Consider the following 27,307-nt stretch of genomic DNA (forward strand, 5'->3'; position numbering starts at 1 on the left):
GCTGAATGTACACCATGATGTATAGTTGCTGCGTGCAGCTTGGTGCAGTCCAGGCAGCCTAACTGAGCGATCACTAAATAGCCACTCAGTCATGTGGCAACTAGACGAGTGGGCATTAGACTTTTAATTGCGAAGAGTAATTTATGCTCAACATGTTAGCGCTGCATGAAACTCGTATTCCTTAGCAAGGTCTTCAGGAAGCCGTAGCTTTAATGCTGTTCACGTATAAGTTGCTCAGCTATTTTAATCGATTTGAGTTCAGTGATAGTTTAATAAAAAGTTGGAACGAGGACGAGAAACACATCTACTCCTCACCTTCATCGGAAGTCTCAGTACTGAAATGACTACACCTTGGGGGAATGATAATCTGGTGCACAATAAGAGACACATATCTTCACCCATGTAAAACAGAGTTTTATATAAAGGTAGGGGCCTTTGATGATCATTAAAATGTCTAATTATGAAAAATGTATCTGAGATCGGGGCATTTCAACCTCCAGGCTATAGGCCTTGACACCACTAGCTATGGAGATGGACCAGCTGTGCATGGACAGCAGTGTTACCCCCAGAGGAGCGAGTTTTCTTTGCTGATCACGGTTGGCCTGGCTAGACACCCAGAACCTATGTGTGAAACATAATGTGGGCGCCGCGGTTTCAGGTCGAGTTTTTCGCGCAGTTCGTGCATTGCTGCGGCAGCTGCTGTGCGTGCAGTTGCACAGTTGACAGGGTATCCTTGCACAAAACTGATCCTGCATTCAACTCCAGAGATGTAATGCGTTGCCCAAGCTCGGACACGGTCGCATGTAGCAGGTCAACTTTAGACTCGAGTGCGGCGATAGCGGTTTTAAACTCTGCCGAAAGAGACACTTTATGGCTCTCCAACAAACTTGTTTGCGCTGCCATGCTAACGTCGCTATCTTCCTTAGGCACAGAGTCTTTCCTGGAATGCCTTGTAGCTTTAGATGCCATGTCTTCTTAACGTATAAAGTTGCTCAGCTATTTTATATCGATTTGAAAGTTTCAAGTGAATAACGGGATTTTTACATACCAAAAAGTTGGAAACGAGGGAGCGGGAGGAAAACACATCTACTCCTCACTCTTCATACCGGAAGTCCTCATGTGAACTTGTTTTAAATGGAACTTCACACCCTTTAGGGGGGGAATGCATCAATCTGGTGCACAATTAAGAGACTACATCATCTCTCAACACCAATGTAAAACAGAAGTTATTATTATATAAAGGTAGGTGTGCCTTTGTATGATCATTAAAATTCCTTATATTATGAAAAATGTATCTTGAGATCGGGGGCTATTTCTAAAACCTCCCAGGCTATAGGCCAGATGACACCACTAGCTATTGGAGATGGAAAGCTGTGCACTGGACAGCAGTGGTTACCCCTCCAGCCAGGAGCAGAGCTTTTCTTTGCTGCTCCACTGGTCCCTGGTAGAAGCAAACCCCAAACCTTTATTGCTGAAAACCAAAATGGGAGCTGCCCAGGCGTGTGTGTCAGTGTGCGAGTCAGTGTGTGTGTCGGTGTGCGTGTCGGTGTCAGTGTGCGTGTCGGTGTGCGTGTCGGTGTCAGTGTGCATGTCGGTGCTGGTGTGTGTATCCTTGAGAAAAATATAATATAAAAAGCATTCAAGATCAAAAAGAGATGTTTCGCTTTGAGAAATAAATATCTATCACAATCAAAACTTTTTTTTAATTATAAACAAACACTGATGGAAGTTTCTCAATAATGTAAATACACAATTTGTCTGCTGTTGCCAGTAAGCCACTAGCCTGGAGCAATTCCATTACATTGACACATAACTGAACACAAGTGGCCCTAAAGGCCACATTTCATTAGCAGCGTTCCCCATGTGAACGCTTCATCTGTGTCGTAATTGTTGTGGGATTTGGTGAGACGTGGGCAAAGGAGCACTGAAAATGAAATAGATGTTCAAACAAGGGAGCAGCTGTCAGGAGAAGATACTTTGGGGTATTTCGCCAAGGAGGCTTGTGGAAAGCAGGACTTCTATTGATAAAAGTCTCACTTCATTAGGCATGACTTGTTCCTCTACTTTAGTTCAATTTCACTAAACTAACTAGTGACTCCTCCAGTTAGGATTCATGAAGTCATGACAGATTTCTTGTGAATGTTATGTTGGGGCAGCCTGAGCAGAGAAATGCAGCAGTCACATTTAAAATGCTTTTTTTTTTTTTGTTACTTCAGAGCCACAGGCCGTCTGATGATTACAAGCATCTAATGACCATAGAAAGGCGCCAGCACTGTAGCCTGATTAAGAAAGTCGGGGGATGTGATCTGGCAGTGGAATGCTGATCACTTCCATTTGTCTAATCAGACTGAATTCACTTGAATGAATTAGACACTTCCCACTTCACAGCTTTATTTACGTTGCATTCCTCAAACTGTGAAGTGGGTAAATATGATTTGAAAAATTGGCAACTACATTTTTGATATTTATAACTAAATGACACTGTCTAAAAACATAACATTTTACACCTTGCATCCCGTGCTCAGTGGATAACAAGGTATTTACATAACTTATTTTTAATTGTTAATAACACACAGTTAGAGGGTAACCAGACAGGTTAAAGAGGACAAACAAGCTTTAACCCTTTAAGGCCCCGGTCGTAATTTTTAAACATCACTTTAAGTTATCCTAAAAAAGTCAGTCACTGTTTTGTTTTTTTAAAGACTACATTTACATAGTTAAAAGGTCCTTTTGTTCCGCCTCACAATGCTATTTGGTAGTAAATGTGTTTATAGGTCCAACATTGGCCATAAATCAGAGGTGGGACCAAGTCACTGTTTGGCAAGTCACAAGTCAGTCCCAAGTCTTAGCAGTCAAGTCCAAGTCAAGTCCCAAGTAAAGAAAGAGAAGGGCAAGTCGAGTCCAAGTCCCGATCTTTTTCAAGTCCTGAACAAGTCATCATGTACTCTTCACTTAATATTGAAATTATTAGACTATCGATCATCATTTTAACACATCAATCTAATCTACAGTATAATTTTATAAATACACATTGAAATATGGTCAATGTTTCTGTATTGAAATCTTTTACGATATACACATGCGCCCTAAGACCTTCAAAGTATCTCAGAGAAGAAGTGAGAGTGAATATTGGGTTTGAATTGTATTAGCACGGAAGGCACCAATGTGACCATAAAGTTAGTAAAGCGCCTTGACCAGTGAGGCATATGAGCTGAGTGGATGTCTGAAAGCAGTACTTGTGCATGCCAGTTGCAGTACGTAAACATTTTCCTTTAATTACAACACTTATTTTATGGTTCACATCGGGAAAATGAAAAGTGAACCATTTTTTATCAGGTAATGCCTCCAAGTGTGTCTGTGAGTGAGAGTGAGAGTGTGAGTGTGAGTGTGAGTGTGAGTGTGAGTGAGAGAGAAGAGAGAGAGAGAGAGAGAGAGAGAGAGAGAGAGAGAGAGAGAGAGAGAGAGAGAGAGAGAGAGAGAGAGAGAATTAACATGTGCCACAGTAATGTGGCAATGAGAAGGTGGTTTTTTTCTCAGGTGTTGCCTCTGTAAGTGTGTGTGTGTGTGCGTGTGTGTGTGTGTGTGTGTGTGTGTGTGTGTGTGTGTGTGTGTGTGTGTGTGTGTGTGTGTGCCTGTGAAAATAAGAAGATGTCTGATGAACTTAAGATGAATAGCATTTGTTAAGTCAACTTTGACAGCAGTGTGTTCGACATCTGTGCACAACTAGAACATTTGTGCAACAGAGATCAGTACAGTTGAGAGAAAAATACGGGTACAGTCATCAGGAAAATGTATTTTTCTCTGGTTGTGCCTCCAAATGTAAGAGTGTGAGAGAGAGAGAGAGAGAGAGAGAGAGAGAGAGAGAGAGAGAGAGAGAGAGAGAGAGAGAGAGAGAGAGAGAAAGAGAGAGAGAGAGAGAGAGAGAGAGAGAGAGAGAGAGAGAGAGAGAGAGCGAGAGAGAGAACTAACAGCAATGAGAAGGTTCTTTTTTTCATGCAGACCGGACAGCTCTCGACTAGGCTTCCCTTCCGCGGCGCAATTGCATCTTTTCCGTAGGTGAAATCCGGGAAAATCGTGAATATTTATAAGGGGAAAACCGGGGATTATCCAATCACGTTGGTTAAATCCCTGATCCAATCCAAAAAGTCCAAAATCCGCCACATGATTGCATCGCTCGCGCAAACCCGCCTGCTCTCGCACTTTACAGTCTTCGGGGCTTCGCAAATTCGCATTGCAGGGAAGGATGTCAATGATCAGGAAATTTAGTTTTTGACTCGAGACATGTCAAGTCATTACAAGTAAAAGAGGCAAAGTGCGAATTAAGCCTCGAGTTAATAGTATTCAAGCCCAAGTCGAGTTGCAAGTCATGCGGAGTTTGATCAAGTCAAGTCTGAAGTCATTAAAATCATGACTCGAGTCTGACTCGAGTCCAAGTCATGTGATTCGAGTCCACATGTCTGCCATAAACTCACTCAACTTCCAAATCTCAAAACCAAGCAACATTTCTTTGTTTTATTGGATATGTAGCCTATTTGTCAGATTCAAGTAAGTAAAATGCCTCAAATATTTGTTTTTGTGACGTCTAGAACATGTACATATTTAGTTATTATGGAATACATTCATCAAATATTATTTTTATTGTCCCTAAAAACTTACAAAAACTGAAACTAAAAACTGTGAAAACTATTTTTTTATTTCTGCACCAGAAGCTTCCCACAACAACATCTGAAAAGTCATAATGTGCGAATGTTTTTCTATATTTGGGCTTTACAGGGTACTAACTTTTATATCCTGTCATATCAACAGATACTAAATAATAAAGCCACTGAATAAATATACTCTCATTTCCAGCTCCCGCAAAACATCAAGAGGTAACACCAATAACATCACAGTGGTTAAGCAAGACATTGCTTTCCATGTTTCACGGGAAATCATGGCTTGACCAGTATGATTTATTTGCTGTCTTTTATACATAAATATGTGTCCCCGGTGTGTAAGGAGACTCAAAAGTGTCAGAAAATAGAACCCTCTCTCTTTTCCTCCTTACCCATATATATATATATATATATATATATATATATATAACGTCACTGCTCTAGTGGTAATTGTAGTTTCATTTTCAAGAAGTATTCCTTTTGTTGTTTAATTGATTTGTTTAATTGTGGATTGATTGTGCAGCAGCAAGACAGTAGAGTTAAAGTTATAAGGGGCCTAATTCAAGCAGAATTTACCTAAAACAAAATGGACCCACTGGTGCAAACTATAGCCCTCATCTTTTATTTCCCGCCCTGCCACTTCCCTCTTCCTCCCTCTCTGTCTGCCTCCCATCTCCTACAACTGGCTGTCTGCTAGGATTGACTTATGACTCCAGCTTTACTCTTGGCCAGAGTAAATGTCCTGCTGATAGTTTTGCCGTAATATCGCAATTTGTCTTGCTGGTCACAGTGGGCACTTTTGGAAGACAAGCGCATGTGAAGAAGGCCCAGAGGAGTGAGGGTGCCAGGCAGGTGAAAGATGACAGGCAGCATGTCTCTTTCATTCAGCCGAGCAGCTCGACTCGCCTTGCTGAGCTGAACAGCAGGTACAGACATGGTGGCACTTCACCTAAATTAATAGTTGACCTGCTCGCCACATTGCCGAGTGAAGAGTTATGGTCCAAGCACCGCAGCAGGACAGGCAGCAAACATGGCTAACAATAGGGCAGTAGAATGTTTGATGAGGGGAATCAACGCAGAGGCCAAGAGGCTAAGATGGATGGATTAGCTTTGTTATCAGAAAGGCCACTGAGGCACTGCACCGGCCGTCCTCACTGGCTTATCATCACATCCAAATGGCTAATCCAATTTCTGGCCTCCCCTGGCCCCCTGCTCTATATTCAGCAATGCTTCTAAATTTCTAGGAGCTGACTGAAGTGTCTGATTTAAAGACTTAACAGCTTACTGATAGCAGAACCTTCCTTAGCCCTGACATTTTTTGATCAATTTTTGTATGCCTCACTGAGAAATCATGCCTGCATTAGGATCAATAATTGTTGCTAATAATGACTACAAAGTTTGCCACTCCCACTCATGTAAAGTATGGGTAATTATTTGATTCAATTTTGATTCCTAATTGAAAATCATTCAAAGTGAGCATTCAATTTTAACAATCAATATCAAAAGCAGGATTGGTGACTCTACTAGTGTTTTCTCTCTCTATCACTTCCTTGTTGTGTGTATCCAATGGTAATAAAAGAACACTTGCAACAACACAAAGTCAAGTCGATAGTCAAAACCAATCTTGATTTGGAGAATTGTGACACGCTGTGAAAAAAAAAAATATATATATATTATTTAAAAAATATTAAAGAGGTACATAAAAAATCAAGCAGGGCTACATTAAAAAAAATTATTTGAGGACTATTCGGGATATAGTAAATTTGCAACACATTCTATGAAACTGTAATTTTTTACCCACGTTTGTATCTAAGGGTTTACTTGACACAGTATATTGGGAAACATCGAGAAGTAAATGCATTGCAGACAGTCTTTACTTCTCTTTTTCTATAACATTCAACATATAGCTTTATTTTGTTACAATTTGCAGTATCTCAGTGGATCAGCACACATTCATTAAATTTGATTTGCTTTGAAAAGAGCTTTTCATTTTTGGGATTTTCCATAGACATTTAAAGAACAACGTAGAATGTTGCAAATCCCAGAGAGTATAATTAATTTCTAAGAACTGAGGGTTTTTTTTCCCGAGCCAGGTTAGTCATGCAAGCATGAAATCGATAAGACGTGTAAATCAAAAATAAATTAGATTGTCTTTGTTCTCTATGAACAATCATTTCAAATTAATTGTAGAGTAGACTTCATGCTTTAAAGTAATGGTCCAGTTCAGATCCAGGACTTCTTTACATAATGCATACAACACAGGCTGGATTTAAAACAATTTACTTCTGGGGTTAACCAGGCTAATGACATATTCATTTTCTGCAAGAGGAAGCTACACAGTGCTTAAAAGTAAATGAGTTTTCCATTTCATTGTCCACTTGCACCTTTAGATAACTCTGTGAGCCTTGCCTTGGTACAACAAAGGCTGCAGGGGTTGAGATTTAAATGATAATTGGATTGATCCCTCATTTTTTGAAACTATGGTGTCAAGCCCTCATTAAGTTTGTGACATTTGGTCGATACTTTTGAAGGGGATCAAGTAAAAAAATAAATGTGTATACAATGTAGTTGTGTAGATTCCTCAATATTGTACAAAGTAAGGCCTGTTCAGTCATTTTCGGTTCAGTCCAGCAACTAACTCGATTTGACATTCTATTGATTCTAGATAGAGAACTCTCTCTTTTCCTGCCCTCTTGTTGAGGAGGGCAGGTCACTAGTCAGGGTCATCTACTGAGCAGCTACCCTTGAGATGGTCTGGGTTCAGTGCATTAACTATAGGAAAACCACCCAGTCAGTCATGGGTTTCTCATGTCATTTTGTAAAGCTTAGATGGCTCCCTGCCATCTTTGGTCAGTTACTGGAGTCAGGAAATTCAAATGCCTCATAATATCAATGATGCTTTGAACAAAGGGATATTTCTGAACCTTATTCTTGTACTTTACTTTTGTGTCTTGATTGGCATTGTACAGTTCCCCATTTAGCAACATTTGGACAGCTTTGAATCCATTTGATTCTTTGCCTTGAAGGCCTCTTTTAGTTTTTGGAGAGGCCATTTAATGTCTTTATTGAGCCACTATTCTTAAGTAAGGAGTCAATCGTTTTGGAGGATAAAATGCTGTCCTTACAGAAAGTAATTTAGAAATGCAATTCAATGCAACAAGAGAGGCCATTAATATCATTACACTAGTTTTTTGTGAACAGTTCACAATCTGTGATTAAGAAACAGTACTCCACCTCTAGACCAGACCATTGTGCTGGCCTATTCCAGCAGGTGAAAGCAACCTAACTTACAAATCTTAAAATTCAAAGAGTAAAAGAAAATAAGAAAAAAAAGGGAAGTATCAAGAGAGCTGTTGCAACAGGCTGCAATTGGTGTGAATTAGAGTACCAATTTTCCAGGTAAGGTTTAAATGTGAACCAAGCCTAACCCTGGTGTTATTGTCAATTGACAATTTTAGAAAATCACAGAGATAACCAATGAAGCTCCCTAATACGAATATAGGTTTGACTTTGAAGTATAATGACTCCTTCAGAGTGCTCCTTCAAGAGGTAAGGGCGTTACTGGTAGATAACACAGAAGGTAATCAAAGCACATAGCCAGTACTCAAACTCAGTCCATTGAAAATAAGCCATCCCTCTAATACTAAGACATTGTGTTCTGTTTGGGACATTCTGAAAAGGACTGTAAAAAGGGATATAAACCTTGTGTAAACCTACACATAGAAAAATACCTTTTTTGGAGAGATTTTATTGATGGCAGCACTTTAGTTGAGCTGGACGAGGAGGGAGTCGTGTGGATTAATTTTTGAAAAGGGACAATAAGAGACAATATTTCTGTGTGGAAAAAGGACAATTGATTTTTTCATGTTGCTTTGTTAATTTGTTTGAGGTGTTATTGTTTAATGGCTAAATTATATGCCTGGAATTATGTGTTTTTGTATATAGTAGTTTACTATATTAGTTCTTATTTTATGTTTTATCTGTTTTTCCCTGCTTTCATGATTATGAAACTGTTATGATTTGAATGTGTGTCTTTGTTTTGGGTTTTACATATTTATGTATTCGTGATACAATGTAAAATGTCTATTTTTGATAATAAAAGATAAAATAACATTGTGATGTCTACCTACAGCGATACACCTTTTAGCCATGGTGGCTGGCTTACTCAAGGACTTTAACAACAATTAACAATCAAGCATGGCTCTGTGGTCCCAATTAAAGGATTATTTGCATACATTTTCTGTATGGCTTCTAGCAGCCTGTTGCAACCGTCTATTAGCAGAGGAGAGACCTTTAGCTCACCAATTGTTTTACAAATTGTACTAATAAAGGACAAAAGAAGGGGATGAGGAGACAGTCATGCCTTTTTTTAATCCAACCTTTTATTTTCTAAGTCCAAAGGTGTCAGTGATGAGATGTCTTAATGCCACCACTATGTTATCAGAGAGAGAATGCAACAAGCCATGTGTGCATGACAGTGTTATTCCCTGGAAAGTTAATCTGTCCACTCCTATGGCTCCCTCTGATTCTTGTTGCCACATCCAATTTAGACTCTGTCTAGGAAGACTGCAGGGCCGGCATAATCACGCCGAACTCCATGCTTTGCGATCTGACACAGGAGCTGCCTAATATGTTTACCTTCACTGTTATGGCACACACACACACACACACACACACACACACACACACACACACACACACACACACACACACACACACACACACACACACACACACACACACACACACACACACACACACACACACACACACACACACACACACACACACACACACACACACCGCATGTTAACTGCGGCAATGCAATTTACAGATGGTGAGATGCGGTGCATTTACTAGGCCTGATTTAACACTGTTCAAAAAAGGAGTAAATAGTATAAATAGTAATGATTTAGCTCGTCATATTAGAGGAAACGATCCTGATAGTAGTTATCACAGGCAGTTGAAGGGAAGCTTTTAACCTATGAAAGCGACATGGCTCTAGGGCAGGATGGTTAATCGGTCTGGCTGTCGAGTGACTGTTCCAGCAGGAAATATCCAATGTATAAATTTCCATGACTTTTTTTTTTTACAAACATTCATGGTCAGCAGAAGATGAACCCTAATGACAAATCTTCCTCTAGTGCCATAATTTGTTAACTTTTGTGTTTCATTTAAACCAATAGATTGCCATGACATTTTGTGCCACAAATCGTGATCCATGCAGGATGAAATGTAGTTATTTGACACCACTAAAAACATAGAAGTCTACGACACGACTATAACCACTTTGCAATCAAGTTTACCTGCTCCCCACGTTCACAAGCACACTTTGAGGAGACATAGAATGGATCTATCATATCACATCTATCTTACATGTTGTATTTGGCTAGTGAACAAAGAGTTCAGATGTGGCAACTACATTTGTGCCTGAGCACACCTCAGATGGATTATTACTAGCAGGAATTCAAATCATTGCAAATTGTCAGACGGTGAATACCAGACAAGTTGCTTTAAGGTTTGTAAATAAGACATAAACAGTAGTTTTACATAAGACATTACACATAGGACACATAGTAAAGGCTCCCTGTAATTGTGATAGGATTTAAAGTATGGCAGTAACAGCCCAATGAAGCCCACAGATGCTTCTGCCGGACACAATTTTTACTTGCCAAATGTAATTGCAAATTATACAAAATTACGTCTAAATGGTCTTGTATATTGGAATATTTTCACCCTGTTTCTCTTTTTATTTTTTAAACATTATTTTTGAGCCATAACACAGCTACAAAAGAACACTTATTTTCACTGGGCATCAGCTATTAAAAAGAGATTGCAATAAAAGTCAGATTTAACTAAAATTTGTTTTGGTGTCAGTATAAACACTGAGTTAGGTTAGAGAGGATTTCAAACAACACCGTGTCTTTGCTCAGTGGCCTTCTTTGGTTTGTATGCCACTCAGAGCGGCAGCTCTTTAGCAGAGAAATTGCTAATGAAAAACAACACCCAATACAGACTGCTAACTGTCGGGAGGGAGAGACAAACAGGGAAATGAGTCACCAAAACCTAAAGCTAGGGAAATATACTGCCACTGTGGACATATGTAGACAGTTCATCGAAAAAACGTAATTACAACTATTTAACCAACCACCACTTTATACAGATATGAAGTGGTCCCTTTTGGTGGGAAGTTATTGATTTTCTTTTTAGAATATTGCACAGCAAACCGCTAACCGGAATATCACATTTATAACTCAGAATAAAATTAATAACAAATATATTGCCTCAAAATAGCAGTGGCTGAGATGATGTCTATCAATTCATGGTGCTAAAACAGCTTAACACTAAGGAAAATAAATGAATAGTATTGTATTTATATACATTATACACATTTTGTATATCATTATGCATAAGCTAGGATAATACTGTATATATTATTTGAAAAATACCTAAAAATATGTACTTGATATACAGTATACAAATATTCCAACTCTCTCATCTAAATCTTACAACAATAAGCCCTTCATCAAAACAAATAAAGATCATGGCTGTAGGAAGCTTGTTTTAAAATATCTTAAAACAAGTTAAACTGTTGAATTGAATAACTGTTTAATGTCTTAAAATGGACAGCAGTGCAATGTTACTAAACTTAAAACATAAACCCTCAAAATAGTTTGAATCTGATAAAGCAGTTGATGATTACTTTCAGTAAAATGCATTTAAAACTTTGATCACAACCTCTGTGATCAAAGTTTTGCACATGAACATTTTCAAGCTAAAACATTCCTACTTTCTGCTCTTCAAGAATGATTGGCCTTGGAAAATGGGCGGCAGGATTGAAGAGCAGAAATTGTTAAAGAAAAATTACCTTTCTTAGAAATAAGTAAGGTTGAAGCTGTTCAAAGAGGACAGTTTCATCACCTTTTGGGAAGGTTTAATTCACTGTTTCTTTCACTGGATGGGCTAAGTGAAGTGAGGCAGATAGAAAGATCAGAGAGACTTGTTTGAAGCCCGTATATGAAGTTATAACACCAGAGGAAAAGGGGCCTTTTCATATTTTCATAAAGCAGTCTACATTGTTTTATTGTGAATGTATCCTAATCTGTTTGAAAACATTTACTCTAGTGATTCACATATTAATAATGGAGTGTCTGCATCAACACAGCCAATCAAACATGATGTAATCTTTTCCTAGTTTTAATTATTTATTTGGACATTCTGTCCCAGAAAACTTACCTCTTACAGATATTTAATTACTTACAATGACTCATATACTTGCAATAAATCAGTTTCATATACTCTAAATTAGTTTCTCTTGGTGTTTTAAAAGTCATTCCATCATTATTTATTAGCTATTAATCATATTAGCACTTCTTTTACTTTCCACATTTTCAACCAATTTTTTTTTTCTCTCAACCATGAACACACACACTAAAGCTGAATTTACTCGATAACTCATGCACTGTCTGAAAGCTCACAAGACAGGTGCACAAGTTGTGGTTTATTCTGCTTGCCGATAACTGCAGTGAGCTGATAATAGGTTAATAGGTAATAGTTAATAGGAAACTACTGAGCATTTTAAGTAACATTAAATTACATGTCATTTTTTAGACGCTTTTATCCAAAGCTACTTACATACTTAATACTGTGGACAATCCCCACAGGAGCAAATCATTTTCAGGCTTTTGTGAGCTTTTAAAAAAAAAGAAGTTTAGTTTAGCTTGCTTAGTTTATCTTTTCATCTTATTGGAAAACAATAAGAGAAATACAACAAAAAACTGCATATCCAGTATCATACAGCTTTTCCTTTTGTTTCCTTCTATTTTGAACTGTTTTTATACCTTAAAACCTCTTTAATGCAACATACAGTACATTGACAAAGAAGCAGGTGGTCATTTTTCATTCTAAATATCAACATAAGTCATCACAACAACTCAATGATCACAGCTCTTTCTTTTCTTAAATAAATGTTGCTAAAAACGAATAATGATTTTCTTTCCTTAATTCAGTAAGTGTGTTTAATAATTCATAATTGAACTTTGCACACTGCGCACTTGCATTACATATGAAAGAGGCAACAACTCTAACCAATTTTTCACAAGTCGTTTTCTATCTGTTTAGTAGGCTTTTGCTGCAATCATTTGCATAAATGTGGAAACATTCAGTTTTCAGTTCTGGTTGTATCTTTATGAAAAACATTTTAAAAATCAATACATGAATAAATATATGGTCTCGCATCAACATTTCACTTCATGGATTGAGACTAATGAATGTCGACAGCCTCTCTTCCCCAAGTTTCATTTTTCCACAAGCTGCAGCTGCATTTTTGCCTATCCTGTCAGCAATATATTCGATACAGTTACCTATTCATTGTGTCAATGGACTCAGTTTTCTGTTTGAAGTCACTGACTGAAATTAAACAGTGTGGTTTGGGAGATATTTAAATTTGTTTGTACACATATTTTGGTGAGAAGCTCACAATTATCCTCAAATTGACATCGCTGCTGTGGATACACAATGCACACAGGCCTGTGGCAGTGAACAGTGGCAGCAAAAACAACAAAAGAGCTAAAAAACACATTTCAGCCGAAACAGCTGAAGCCTTGAGTGACAGCAGGAGATCATTATTCGAACATATGAAAGTTGAAAAGACTTGTTCCTCAGACCCAGCAATTCATTTGTGTCCTCTGTGTGGGACGACATTCAGCCTTTTATTTTGCTGTGTGAATAGCAGCAAACACGTTTTCAGACTTACAAAGTGTCAGAAAATACAACCATCTCTCTTTTCCTCCTTACCCAAATCTCTAAAAATGGGGCACACACCAGCTGATCCAGATTTTCTTCGATTATGACGACATAACCGAAATGTGGGCTGGCTTTATATTGAACTTATGACACGTCCCAACCTATCGTCCCCCATATACAGTCGTGAGCTAAATCCCCTCTGCAGCACCTCTGTGTGTGTGTGTGTGTGTGTGTGTGTGTGTGTGTGTGTGTGTGTGTGTGTGTGTGTGTGTGTGTGTGTGTGTGTGTGTGTGTTCAGCAGGATGTCTGCAGGGGGGACTTAGAGTTGTTGTATATAATACATATCATGTCTCTGTTCTAGTGGTAAACACTGAGAAGTGTTTCAGAAATAATGCTTGAAACTGAGACCTGTTTGGGATCTGGCTCTTCTAAGGGAGCCGACCCTAAAGAGTCGAATCTCTGAAAAAAGCCAGAATGCCCATCACCAGAGTGAACAACCAAATTTCCCCTCAGGGATAAATAAAGGGAATTCTTCTTAGGGATAACATACACTAAAATGCTTAGAAGTGCTCAGGATAACTGCAGAGTAGGGCAGTTGGGATGGTTTAATTTAGAACTTTTTTCTATAGATTTTTTTGGGGTAATATTGTTGTCTGAGAAGGGTTTCTTTTACTCCAGGCACTTTTCATGTTGGGTTGCTTGATAGTTAGTTCCACTGGGCCTATCACTGTGATGTCCCTGGTGATGTTATATTTTTAGTTGTACTGTATTTTGTCTTGTTGCCAACAAGATGTCAGGATTTCATCATGAAAGACTGCCATTTGATGAGAACAAAAATAAGAGCTATTGTCCTCTGTGTTACATCCTTAAAGCAGACACAACTATTAGAGATTGCTTCCTTGATAATGCAGGTCACCTATTGTTGTGGGATGGATGTGGAGGCAGCATCAGCCCTACGGTGACACAGGTGATGTGCTCTCTCTCATTACAGCACTAATGGGAAGGAAAGTTGTGAAGAGGCATCAATCGTTACCACTTTGACCTGCCAAGGTCATCAAGGTCCCAAAAAGCAGCCTCTCTTTGGTTTCTCTCTTTTTTTTGTTTTCACTCACTGTCTTCTTTTCTCTTTTCACTTGCTTTATTTTTCTGTTTATTTTCTTCAAATTTCAATAAAATATTTTTACATTTCACTCATCTCTCTTAGCACTTGCATTTTTGAATGTTCTAAACAAATTGACCTTCGTACAGTGTATTCAAAAAGCCTAGAGAAATGTCCAGTTGAACCAGGGTTAAGGGTTCAGTATGTCTGCTCTTCAAAAAATGTTAAGTTTGCAGGTACACCATAACAGTACCACTAAGAATTTGATAGGTACTGCTATCTAAAATTGAGGCATTCCGCAAACAAAACCAGATTCACATTACTTAAATTTAACTCTGACATAACATAATAGGTCTATTGTCATTTTATTGGTGCTCCTCATCCAGAAGTTTTTTGTGAAGCTTGTATCGAGGCTTGTATGGTTTTGGGCCAGTGACGTCATTGATGACAAACTAAGCCTCGCTGCCTTTCGATACCACGTGACTGCTTCAGGAAGCGATTCTAGATCTTGGCGCGAGCTTCTGACAGATAAAAACCCCATGGGATACGATTCAAGATCTGTGAACCTTGTTGATAGAGGTGAACCTTTTTTCGTTTGGTAGTTTTTGTCATACGATATTTTTGCTACTACTACTACTCGTTAGGATGCAGCCAGCAAAGAAGAGAAGGACTTCCCCTGTGTGGGAACACTTTGATCTGATTTCTCCCAATAAGGTAGGTTGCATGTAGTTCATTGCAACAGAAATATTATGTTAGATTTTGTATGGTTTATTTTATTACCTTTTCTATTTCATTCAAAGGTGAAGTGTTTATTGTGCTCCAAGGAATCGAGTTACAATAATAATACTTCATCCAAGGCATTATCGGGCCATACATGAAATCAAGGAGGGAAATAGAGGTGGACCTGTTAAGGTTTGTCATTTATTATTTTGGAATAATATACTTCATAATTTAACCATGAGAACTTCTCTTTATCATGCCAATAAAAGAAAGTTAAAAGACACTCATTGTTAACACAGCTTCCCTGTTTCCCCCCAGCTACCGGAAAACAAGATCTGGATGAGGCCTTGGTCAACATGATTGTGAAAGATACACAGTTTGAAATCAAGATGGCGCCGAGGATGGCTGCCGTGTCTCGAGCTCCTCACCAACTCCACATCTTAGTGTTTTTATTGTTTTACTTTGTTGGTTGTTTTTACCTTTTTTTTTGCAACATGCAAACCGCCCAAGCGAGCCCTATCATCCAATATGATAGAGAACAACTTTTACACATCAGGTCGCTGGTGGACAGCAATAATCCATGACGACCTGCAAACAATGGAGAGTCTCTGTGTTTACCTGCTGGAGCTCTACCTGTGGAGTGCAGGAGGAAGAGACGACGAGGTTCCCGGGCCGGGGTCCTGGTCAGGCTGAAGAAACGTGAAAACAGGCCTCCTTTACCGAGTTTACTTCTGGCAAATGTCCAATCCCTGGATAATAAGCTGGACGAACCCCGTAGCAGGGTGGCATTTCAACGGGACATTAAGACCTGTAATGTTTTGGTTTTCACGGAGACTTGGCTCGACCCCACGATACCAGACGCCGCCATTGCTCCACACGGATTCTCCATTCATCGCCAGGACCGGACAATAAACTCAGGGAAGAGCAGGGGAGGAGGTGTGTGCTTCATGATTAACAACAAGTGGTGCTCAGATGTGGAAATCATTTCTTCGGACTGTTCTCCCAGACTAGAGCACATCATGATCGGATGCCGGCCTTTTTATCTGCCGAGGGAGTTCACATCGGTTGTTCTAACAGCAGTGTATGTTCCGCCGCACGCTGACAACAACACAGCGCTGGAGGAGCTGTATGGGATTATCGACAGGACAGAGACTTCTCGGCCAGAGGCCGCATTTATTGTGGCCGGGGATTTTAACAGAGCCAAAATGAAAAAAGTCCTGCCGAAATATTATCAGCACGTCAGCTGCCCCACGCGCGGTGGAAATACACTGGACCATGTTTACACTCCTTTCCGGCATGGATATAAAGCCCTCCCCCGCCCCCCCCTTCGGCAAGTCAGACCACATATCTCTTCTTCTGCTCCCCGTTTACCGGCAGAGATTAAAGAGGGACCGACCTGTGACGAGGCCAGTGCAGCGTTGGTCCGAGCAGTCTGACTCTGCTCTCCGCCACTGCTTTGGCAGCACGGAGTGGTGTGTGTTTGAGGAGGGTGACATAAACACACACACTGACGCAGTCATTTGCTACATCGGCAAATGCATCTATGACATCGTGCCGCGGATTACTGTACGGACATTCCCAAATGAGAAGCCCTGGATAAACGGCGAGGTCCGAGCTTAACTTAAAGCACGGGCCAGCGCGCACAGCGGCGGTGATTTGGATGAGTACAGGAATGCACTCCGGAGAGCTATTAGCAGTGCGAAAAGACAATACAGGGACAAGGTGGAGTGGAACTACAAGGGCTCCAACGCCAGAAATATGTGGTCTGGACTAAAAACAATAACAAACTACAAAAGGACAACGAGTGGTGCTGAGGAAGTGTCTGCATCTCTCCCAGATGAACTGAACACATTTTATGCACGCTTTGAGAAGCCCTCAGCTGTGGAGGCACAGAAGGATCAGGTCCAGGATCCCTGCTCACTGGTTTTAACCAGTGCAGATGTGTGTAGATCTCTGAAAAGGATCAACACACACAGGGCTCCTGGACCTGATGGCATCCCTGGCCGAGCTCTCAAGGTGTGTGCAGTTCAGCTGGCAGATGTGTTCACAGACATTTTCAATAGGTCACTGCTCCAGTCTGTAGTCCCCACATGTTTTAAAGAGCCCATCATTGTCCCTGTCCCCAAAAAGACAAAACCCATCTGCCTCAATGACTACCGCCCAGTTACACTCACCTCCATCATCATGAAGTGCTTTGTGCAGTTAGTCAACACTTTTATCACCTCCTCCCTCCCTGACTCACTGGACCCCCTGCAGTTTGCCTACAGAGCAAACAGGTCCACGGATGATGCCATCTCCCTCACCCTCCACACTGCCCTCTCCCACCTGGACCAGAGGAACACTTATGTGAGAATGCTGTTCATTGACTACAGTTCAGCATTCAACACCATTGTGCCCTCCAAGCTCATCATTAAGCTCAGGGACCTTTGGCTCAACAGCGCCCTCTGTGACTGGATCATGAGCTTCCTAATGGGCAGATCCCAGGCACTGAGGATGGGGAACATCACATCGTCCACCTTGACCCTCAACACCAGAGCCACTCAGGGTTGTGTGCTCAGCCCTCTCCTCTACTCCCTGTTCACGCACGACTGCATGGCCACACACAGCTCCAACACCATTATCAAGTTTGCTGATGACACAACTGTCATCGGCCTGATCACAGACGGCGACGAGATGGCGTACAGAGAAGAGGTCAGAGCCCTGACATCTTGGTGCCAGGACAACAACCTCCATCTCAACGTCAGCAAAACAAAGGAGCTGATTGTGGACTACAGGAAGAGGCAGAGAGAGGCACGCACACCCATCACCATCGACGGGACTCCTGTGGAGAGAGTCAGCAGCTTTAGGTTCCTCGGGGTAAACATCAGTGAGGACCTGACATGGACACATCACACCAGGGTCATATCCAAGACGGCTCGACAGCGGCTCTTCTTCCTCCGCAGGCTGCGGAAGTTCAACATGGACTCCAGGATGCTCTGCCACTTCTATAGGTGCACCATCGAGAGTATCCTGACTGGCTGCATCACCGCCTGGTATGGCAGTTGCACCGCCCTCAACCGTAAGAGAGTGTGGTGAAAACTGCTCAGCACATCACCAGGACGGAGCTGCCATCCATGGAGGACCTCTACACCCAGCGGTGTAGGAAGAAGGCCGGTACGATATTAAAGGACCCCCATCACCCCAGCAACAATCTGTTCTGTCTGCTGCCGTCTGGCAGACGGTACCGCAGCATCCGGACCAAGACCATCAGACTCAGAGACAGTTTTATACTACAGGCTATAAGACTGCTGAACTCCTGACCTCTGTTAATGTCTACTCACATCTGTTTATAGTACACACATACATATACAGTGGGGCAAAAAAGTATTTAGTCAGCCACCAATTGTGCAAGTTCTCCCATTTAAAAAGATGAGAGAGGCCTGTAGAAAATCACATTGTAGGATTTTTAAAGAATTTTTTTCAAATTATTGTGGAAAATAAGTATTTGGTCAATAACAAAAGTTCATCTCAATACTTTGTTATATACCCTTTGTTGGCAATGACAGAGGTCAAACGTTTTCTGTAAGTCTTCACAAGGTTTTCACACACTGTTGCTGGTATTTTGGCCCATTCCTCCATGCAGATCTCCTCTAAAGCAGTGATGTTTTGGGGCTGTCGCTGGGCAACACAGACTTTCAACTCCCTCCAAAGATTTTCTATGGGGTTGAGATCTGGAGACTGGCTAGGCCACTCCAGGACCTTGAAATGCTTCTTACGAAGCCACTCCTTCGTTGCCCTGGCGGTGTGTTTGGGATCATTGTCATGCTGAAAGACCCAGCCACGCTTCATCTTCAGTGCCCTTGCTGATGGAAGGAGGTTTTCACTCAAAATCTCACGATACATGGCCCCATTCATTCTTTCCTTTACACGGATCAGTCGTCCTGGTCCCTTTGCAGAAAAACAGCCCCAAAGCATGATGTTTCCACCCCCATGCTTCACAGTAGGTATGGTGTTCTTTGGATGCAACTCTGCATTCTTTCTCCTCCAAACTCGACCAGTTGAGTTTTTACCAAAAAGTTCTATTTTTGTTTCATCTGACCATATGACATTCTCCCAATCCTCTTCTGGATCATCCAAATGCCCTCTAGCAAACTTCAGACGGGCCTGGACATGTACTGGCTTAAGCAGGGGGACACGTCTGGAACTGCAGGATTTAAGTCCCTGGCGGCGTAGTGTTTTACTGATGGTAGCCTCTGTTACTTTGGTCCCAGCTCTCTGCAGGTCATTCACTAGGTCCCCCGTGTGGTTCTGGGATTTTTGCTCACCATTCTTGTGATCATTTTGACCCCACGGGGTGAGATCTTGCGTGGAGCCCCAGATCGAGGGAGATTAGCAGTGGTCTTGTATGTCTTCCATTTTCTAATAATTGCTCCCATAGTTGAGTTCTTCACACCAAGCTGCTTACCTATTGCAGATTCAGTTTTCCCAGCCTGGTGCAGGTCTACAATGTTGTCTCTGGTCTCCTTTGACAGCTCTTTGGTCTTGGCCATAGTGGAGTTTGGAGTATGACTGTTTGAGGTTGTGGACAGGTGTCTTTTATACTGATAACGAGTTCAAAAAGGTGCCATTAATACAGGTAACGAGTGGAGGACAGAGGAGCCTCTTAAAGAAGAAGTTACAGGTCTGTGAGAGCCAGAAATCTTGCTTGTTTGTAGGTGACCAAATACTTATTTTACCGAGGAATTTACCAATTAATTCATTAAAAATCCTACAATGTGATTTCCTGGATTGTTTTTTCTCATTTTGTCTCTCATAGTTGAAGTGTACCTATGATAAAAATTACAGGCATCTCTCATCTTTTTAAATGGGAGAACTTGCACAATTGGTGGCTGACTAAATACTTTTTTGCCCCACTGTATATATTTATATATTATACACATCTGCCATAAATATCTGTTTATAATACACATATCTATATATTATACATATCTGCCATATACATCTGTTATACATAATATATGCATCTGTCCATACCTCTTCATTCAACAGTGTAAAGTATTTAAATACTTTCAATGTATTCCACATATGTATATATTTCACATCCTTAAATCTGTATTGTTGTTATATATGTTATATATGTTTCTCTCTTTTTGCACTATTTTATTTATCTTATTTGCACCATGTATGTTGAGTTGTTGGAGGATCATGGGATATAAGATTTTCATTGCCAACATATACGTTGTATATGCTGTGCATATGACAAATAAAACCTTGAAACCTTGAAACCATTCAGTTTTGTGGAGGATGTGGGGTTTAGGGCCTTTGTTGTCAAATTGGATCCAAACCATATTATCCCCACACGGCAGGTATGTAAGACTTCATGTATAAAGCAAAATTGTTTATTTTTTCATGGCATTTGACAATTACCGGTAACCAGTGATTTTTCCTCTTTTAGGCTATTAAGGCTATGGTGTAGGGAAAGTATATTCTAGAAAGGAACAATGCCATAGCTGAGATGCAGAAGGTGTCTGCAGTGAGCCTGACCTCTGACATGTGGGCGTCCATCAACATGGATGGATCTGGCTGTAACCCTCCACTTTGTTGACGATAACACACGTCTTAATTCTGTGTTGTTAGGAGTGCAACAGTTCCCCCAGACACACACTGCTGAAAACCTGGCAAGAGTGAAAGCTTCCCTCATGGGGGAATGGGGAATCAAATACAAGGTCACTTGCCTTGTGACAGATGGTGCACCAAACATGATTTCCTGTGGCAAACAATTAAGGCTACGTCCTGCAATATGTATCGCACATACACTCAACCTGGTAGTGAAGAAATCTCTTCACATGACCCCTGTGCTGTGTGATATTCGGTGGGGTAATTCAGGAGCAGCACCCTTGCTACGGTATGTTCTTTGACCTTTCTCACTACTGAATAGTAATAATGCTATGTTTATGTTAATGCTACTTTCAGAATTAAATTCATCTTTAAGGAGAAGCTTGTATCAGTGCAACAGCAATTTGGAAGGCCCACATTGAAGGTCCTGCAGGAGGTGGAGACACACTGGAACAGCACATTCCACATGCTGCAACGTCTGGTTGACCTCATAGAACCAGTTGGGGCGGCATTAGCGAGTTTGAATACATAAATCACTACACTGACCTCTGTTGAGTTCACCACTATAAGTGGGTGCTTCTCTCTTCTGTCCTCATTCAAGGATGCCACCATTGAGGTTTCGGAGGAGAAAAAGGTTTCTGGTTCTAAGGTTGTGTCGCTGCTGAAAATGCTGGAGCAAATGCTGCAGGAGGAGATGGAAAAAAACTGCAGTAGCAGTGGGCAAAGAAATGGGAGGACATCTGATAAGGCAGCTAGTAAAGGAGGCTCCACACGCTCAAATCAATGAGCATCATGTCATTGGCAACACTTCTGGACCCCAGGTTCAAACTGATCGGATTTTTTAACCCCCTAAAAGTTGCAGTAGCCACAAAAAGGCTTGTCACAGAATGTGGTGCATTGATCAGATTACCTGAAGCAGTGCAGCCTCTAGACCAACCATCAACATCTCAATCTGCTCAACAAGAAACCCCAGATAATTTTATTAATTTTAAAGCAATTTGAAGTAATTACTACATCCACTGACACTCTCTTTGTCTACTTTTCAGGAAACAAACTCTGGCAGTATTTGGATCAGAGTGTAATGCTGTCCAGGAAGAAAAAGAATGCAACAGCAGATGCCACAGTCGAACTCCAGCGGTACCTGTCAGAACCAAATATCGGACTCTTTGAGGACCCTCTAGACTACTGGCAGAGACAAAAACATGTCTACCCACACTTGTATAAACTTGCAGTCTCCTTTTTGTGCAAACCTGCTTCCTCAGTCCCGTGTGAAAGGGTATTTTCAAAGGCGGGAGAAGTTGTCTCCAAAAGGAGAAATCGCCTGTGGAAAAATCATTTGTTTCTGAACAAAAACAAATTAAGTGTTTCAATGTATCACACGCATATTCACTGCCCTCTGCTAAGTCACACGAGCATATTCACTGCCCTCTGCTAAGTCACATGAGCATATTCACTGCCCTCTGCTAAGTCACACGAGCATATTCACTGCCCTCTGCTAAGTCACACAAGCATATTCACTGCCCTCTGCTAAGTCACACGAGCATATTCACTGCCCTCTGCTAAGTCACATGAGCATATTCACTGCCCTCTGCTAAGTCACACGAGCATATTCACTGCCCTCTGCTAAGTCACACGAGCATATTCACTGCCCTCTGCTAAGTCACATGAGCATATTCACTGCCCTCTGCTAAGTCACATGAGCATATTCACTGCCCTCTGCTAAGTCACACGAGCATATTCACTGCCCTCTGCTAAGTCACACAAGCATATTCACTGCCTTCTGCTAAGTCGCACGAGCATATTCACTGCCCTCTGGCAAGTTAAACAATTTTTTCTTCTGTCTTTATAGAAGGCAGCAGCCATGTACATCTATTTATATATAGATATAACAAGATACTATATTAATGCATTGATTTTATTATTAATATGTTTTACACCTGTTTATGTGTTGTGTGCACATGAAGCCTTATGAGATGAACCTTTTAGTGAACCAATTTGCTGGAAAGCTTCATAAGGCTTCATCTCGCCATCACTATCTAAATTTTACAGGATTTATTAACACAAATGATATGATAAATTTACAGTGGACACTCGGCTGAGGTCTTCTTCTATTTAACTGGTCCACAGTCCACTTTCGAGTGGTTAATTGTCTACAGGTCGTAGGAAGAAGGGCCGATCTCACACTTTTCCAATTTTTTTCTACTCTAAGGTTTTTTCCGGTCTCGTTGTCACTCATTGGTTAGCAGCGGGGGCCGGATCCTGTTGGCCCCCTGTTGTCACATGGGCATATCTCCGTCTCTTCTATTGGCTGATACAAATGGAGGTGGATCCATGACGTATTTGGCTACGTAATCTTCCGTAATAATTCTCTCATATTACCTTCATTCACGTAATTAATCTAACATTCATTGGAATTTTTACATAATTAAGCACACAATAATCAATCAATCAATCAACTGTATTTAAAAAGCCCTTTAAAAACAGTGGCAGCTGAAACAAAGTGCTGCACATGGATAAAAACACGTAGTGCAAAACACAAAAACAATGTAAAAACAACAATAAAAAACAAATAACAATATCAAAACAACAAGACCAATGAAACACATACAGAAACAGAGTCTCATGCTGGGTTAAAAGCCAAGGAATAGAAATGGGTTTTAAGACGAGTTTTAAAAATGGGCAGTGAAGGGGCTTGTCTAATGTGCAATGGGAGGTCATTCCACAGATTAGGACCGATAATACATGATAATGTAGCGTCAAAGAGCGGCAGTGGCTAAGTCTGTATGGGCTTGGACTGGGGTCCAAAGGGTCGCCGGTTCACGATTGGACCAAAAAAAATGGAGTGAGCTGGTAGCTGGAGAGTTGCCAGTTCTCCTCCTGAGGTGCCCTTGAGCAAGGCACCGAACCCTGAATCCGCTTGCTGGCGCCGGGTACCTGGCAGCCTCTCCTGCATGTGTGTGGTTGTTTGTGCATGTATATCATCATTGCTTGAGCATGTATATCCTCCGTGTGTGTAATGTGTGTTAACATGTTAGTGGGGCCTCTGCAGTAACCTGATGTATAAGAACAAGTCTCTATGGCAATGTTAGCTCACCTTGTCATTGGTGTGTTAACGGGGATTTGGCTGACAAGCTTTCTAAAAGCCGGCGATTCCACAGACAGAGGTTGCATATCTTCAACACTCTGCTATGACTCTTAACTTCTCGGGGTTCGAGTAGCATGCAGCCGGAGAGAAAGTTACCTTCTGTTGCTTTGGCCTGTGCACACTCCTGTCTTTTTCTTTTCTTTTCTCCGAGCCTGCAGCTCTGCATTGTGAATCTGTTTCTGTAGCCCTCCAAACCAATAGTAAACAGGCTTACTGAGTTACTATTCTACCTGCACAAATATTACAATTAATTAATTATTATATTACCCAAATTTCAGAAGTAATGCATTATATTACTGCGTTACAGCAAAAAGTAATAACCTGACCCTTTTCTCTCTCCATCCATCTTACTGTATGCTCATACTTACCTTTTTGGTTCGGTTTAAATGAATTGTTCCCATTTTGTAATATCCATTTAGGCTGTTTAAATCTGGTGCATACCAGACCAAGACAACCTGTAACGAAGGTCTCAATCTGCTTCTTGTTGGAGTATGATGTGGTTCTTCGTGATGTAATCTTCAGCAAACTACAGTATTTTGTGATAGTATGTTTGTTTTTAAAGCATGAATTCACTATCAAATCAAGGAATCATGGGAACTGTCAAGGATGCAAGTTAATTTATGTATTAACAGTTTAGATATGACCTTCACAGGGTAAGCATCTAAACCTGATTAAAAGAGTAAAACTGGGCCTCCTTCATGTTGAAAGGAACCAGCTTGAGTGGTTCAGTCGCATTGTAAGGAGGCTTCCATGGCACATCCAACAAAGAGACCCAGAACACACAGAAGGGACCATATATCCTATTTGGCAGAGTAAAATTCAATGATGGATTTCAGTTTGAAGGTAATTGATAGGATGTTGCCAGATATCGACTACAAGGTTAAAGGGAATCTTGATGATCTTCGCTGGAATATGTTTGAAGTGAAGAGGAAAAACTTCATATGCACTTACTTCTGTTTGTAAAATATCAGTATTAATTTACTCTTAGTAATGTGGTGTTACATAAAAGCTGTCCTTTAGATCTTTGAAGCCGTTATAGATTCTGTGACTCTCTGAATAATAAGAAATGGCTATAGGAGAATATGCCAAGGATCTCAGAGGTGGCCATGAAAACATCAGTGACAAAGTCTTGTACTTTCGAACAAAGGACAACACCACTGTATGTGGAACCTTATTCCTTCCTCAGCCGGACATACGTTTGATGGCAATACCCCAGGGCAGGCTTTTTAAACTCTGCCTTGATGTTATAAAGCAATTGAGTCTGAATAATAAATTAAAAAAAGGAAAAACTCTGATTTAATCTTCAATTCTGAAAGCAAATACGCATGTATGGTATGGTAGGTAGTTAACAGCGAGTCCATCCACAAAGTAACTTGGAGAATAATCTGCCCTGGCTCTTTACTGCATTTTCACACTAGGAGGAGACAATAAAAAGCAGAAAGTGATTCAAGGATGGAATTTTGTATTATAGGGTTACAGACTTGTTGATTTATCACAGTCAGAGAGCTGTGTCTCTTTGCATATTTTAAGGTCAGGTTCAATGTAAATAAATAATTATATTCCATTAATAATAGGGTTATAAGGGTATCAAACAATAGGGAGCGCACAGCTCCAGCAACTAAAGTAGAAACTAGTTCCTTTTGCGCACTTGTGTTTGTGTTTTTCAGAATAAAATATATACGGGACATCATATCAGAATGAGCAATGTCCTTGTATGTGTGTATATTATATTATTATTAATATATTAAATGTTCTTGCTGGCTGATCTACTTTACATTTGCTGTGTGGGTTATTGAGGTTAACTCCTGCGCTAACAACAAAAACTGATATTGCTGATCCTTTTATTTACCTAGGCTAAACAATGTTTAAATGGCTGTTTTATAGTAAACATCATGGCTGTCCTTTTCCTTATTGTTGTTCTGGTGGCCCTAAGTGCTTGCTCATTGTACTCATGAAGATATACACATTTTGTATATCTAGATATTTAGATCTGTGTGGGACCCACAGGTTATTTTTAGCAATGCAAACTCATTCGAAGAATTATTTTACTCTTTGCGGCATTAGGGAACTTTGGCAAGGTAAAATGCATATCCTCCCTGAATCTTATGATCAGAACACAGGCAACGTGTCTACGGTTCTCAAATGGTTCCAGGCCCCTGGAAATGTTCCCACAGTGGAAACAGACTAACGTTGATACTATCAAGTAAGGATGCAGAGCAATAGAAATTGTACAGACTATCTTAACTTGTCAACAAACACGGCATTTCCAAGTTTAAGGAAAGCATTGAGATGGAGACCAGACATGCATCACCACTATTTGCCAGCAAAATACCTGTAAGTCATATTTACTAGGTAAAAAAAGGTAAAACAACTTTAATGTGTGTACAGTCAGAATGCAAAGTGAATTTAAAAAGCGGCACAATTGCATTATCCTGCATCTTGCATGACCAGATAACCAAGTGAAAAGCTCTAAGTACATAGGTTCCAACCTGGCATTAACACCATGTTACACATGGATGAGAATTCCCCAAGGCCAGAATAAATTGATGTAAAAACACTTGAGCACAAGTTGAAAATGTTAAATGATGTGCAAGAAATATGTGCTTTTAGGCCAGGATTCTTTGAGAGCATTTTGCATGCGCTTGCACCTTGCACAAAATGCATTGTGCCTTTTATATTAGGATAATAGAATAAAACAATATATATAAATGTTCCTGATATGTGGAAATAGATTTCTGAGTAAGGTAAGGAAAAAAACAACTATTGATTAACTGATTTTAATATTTTCTCAGTGAAAGAATAATGCTCTGCAATCCCAAAAAGATCTATTGTAATTTATATCCCCATATGGATTATGTGTCCCCCTTCTAGATCCCATATGTTGCATTTAGCCAATATGGCCTCCCGGTATTGATTCACACTCCTTTGACCCTTTTCAGCCATGATGATGAATGTCATAACTGAAGAGGATTACATCAATCAACTTTGAGTTTGTAAATGAAAAAAGGGTCCTCTGCATCAAACATTGATGTCACACCTGTCTTTTCATTGACATACAGTAGGTCCTTTGTGTATGTCAAGCAATAGCCTAGTTCCAGGTGGAATTCAGAGTTCACCCAGCTGCTGCTTGTTATCTTATTGCCCAGGTGTGTGTCACTTTTGGTTGCAGCCAGTTAGTGCTTCTCTCAGCTTGTTATTTGTGCCTCTTTGTTCCTCTGTCCTTCAGTCAATGACCCTGAGATCGATAAGTGACAGGTGATACGTATCATCAGTAATTGATGTCCCTTCAGCACTGAGAAAAGGATATTTCTGGTTCTTGTGTGCCATAAAAATGGCAAACACAAACAT

Source organism: Eleginops maclovinus, chromosome 21 (genome assembly GCF_036324505.1).
Source record: "Eleginops maclovinus isolate JMC-PN-2008 ecotype Puerto Natales chromosome 21, JC_Emac_rtc_rv5, whole genome shotgun sequence".
NCBI lineage: Eukaryota > Metazoa > Chordata > Actinopteri > Perciformes > Eleginopidae > Eleginops > Eleginops maclovinus.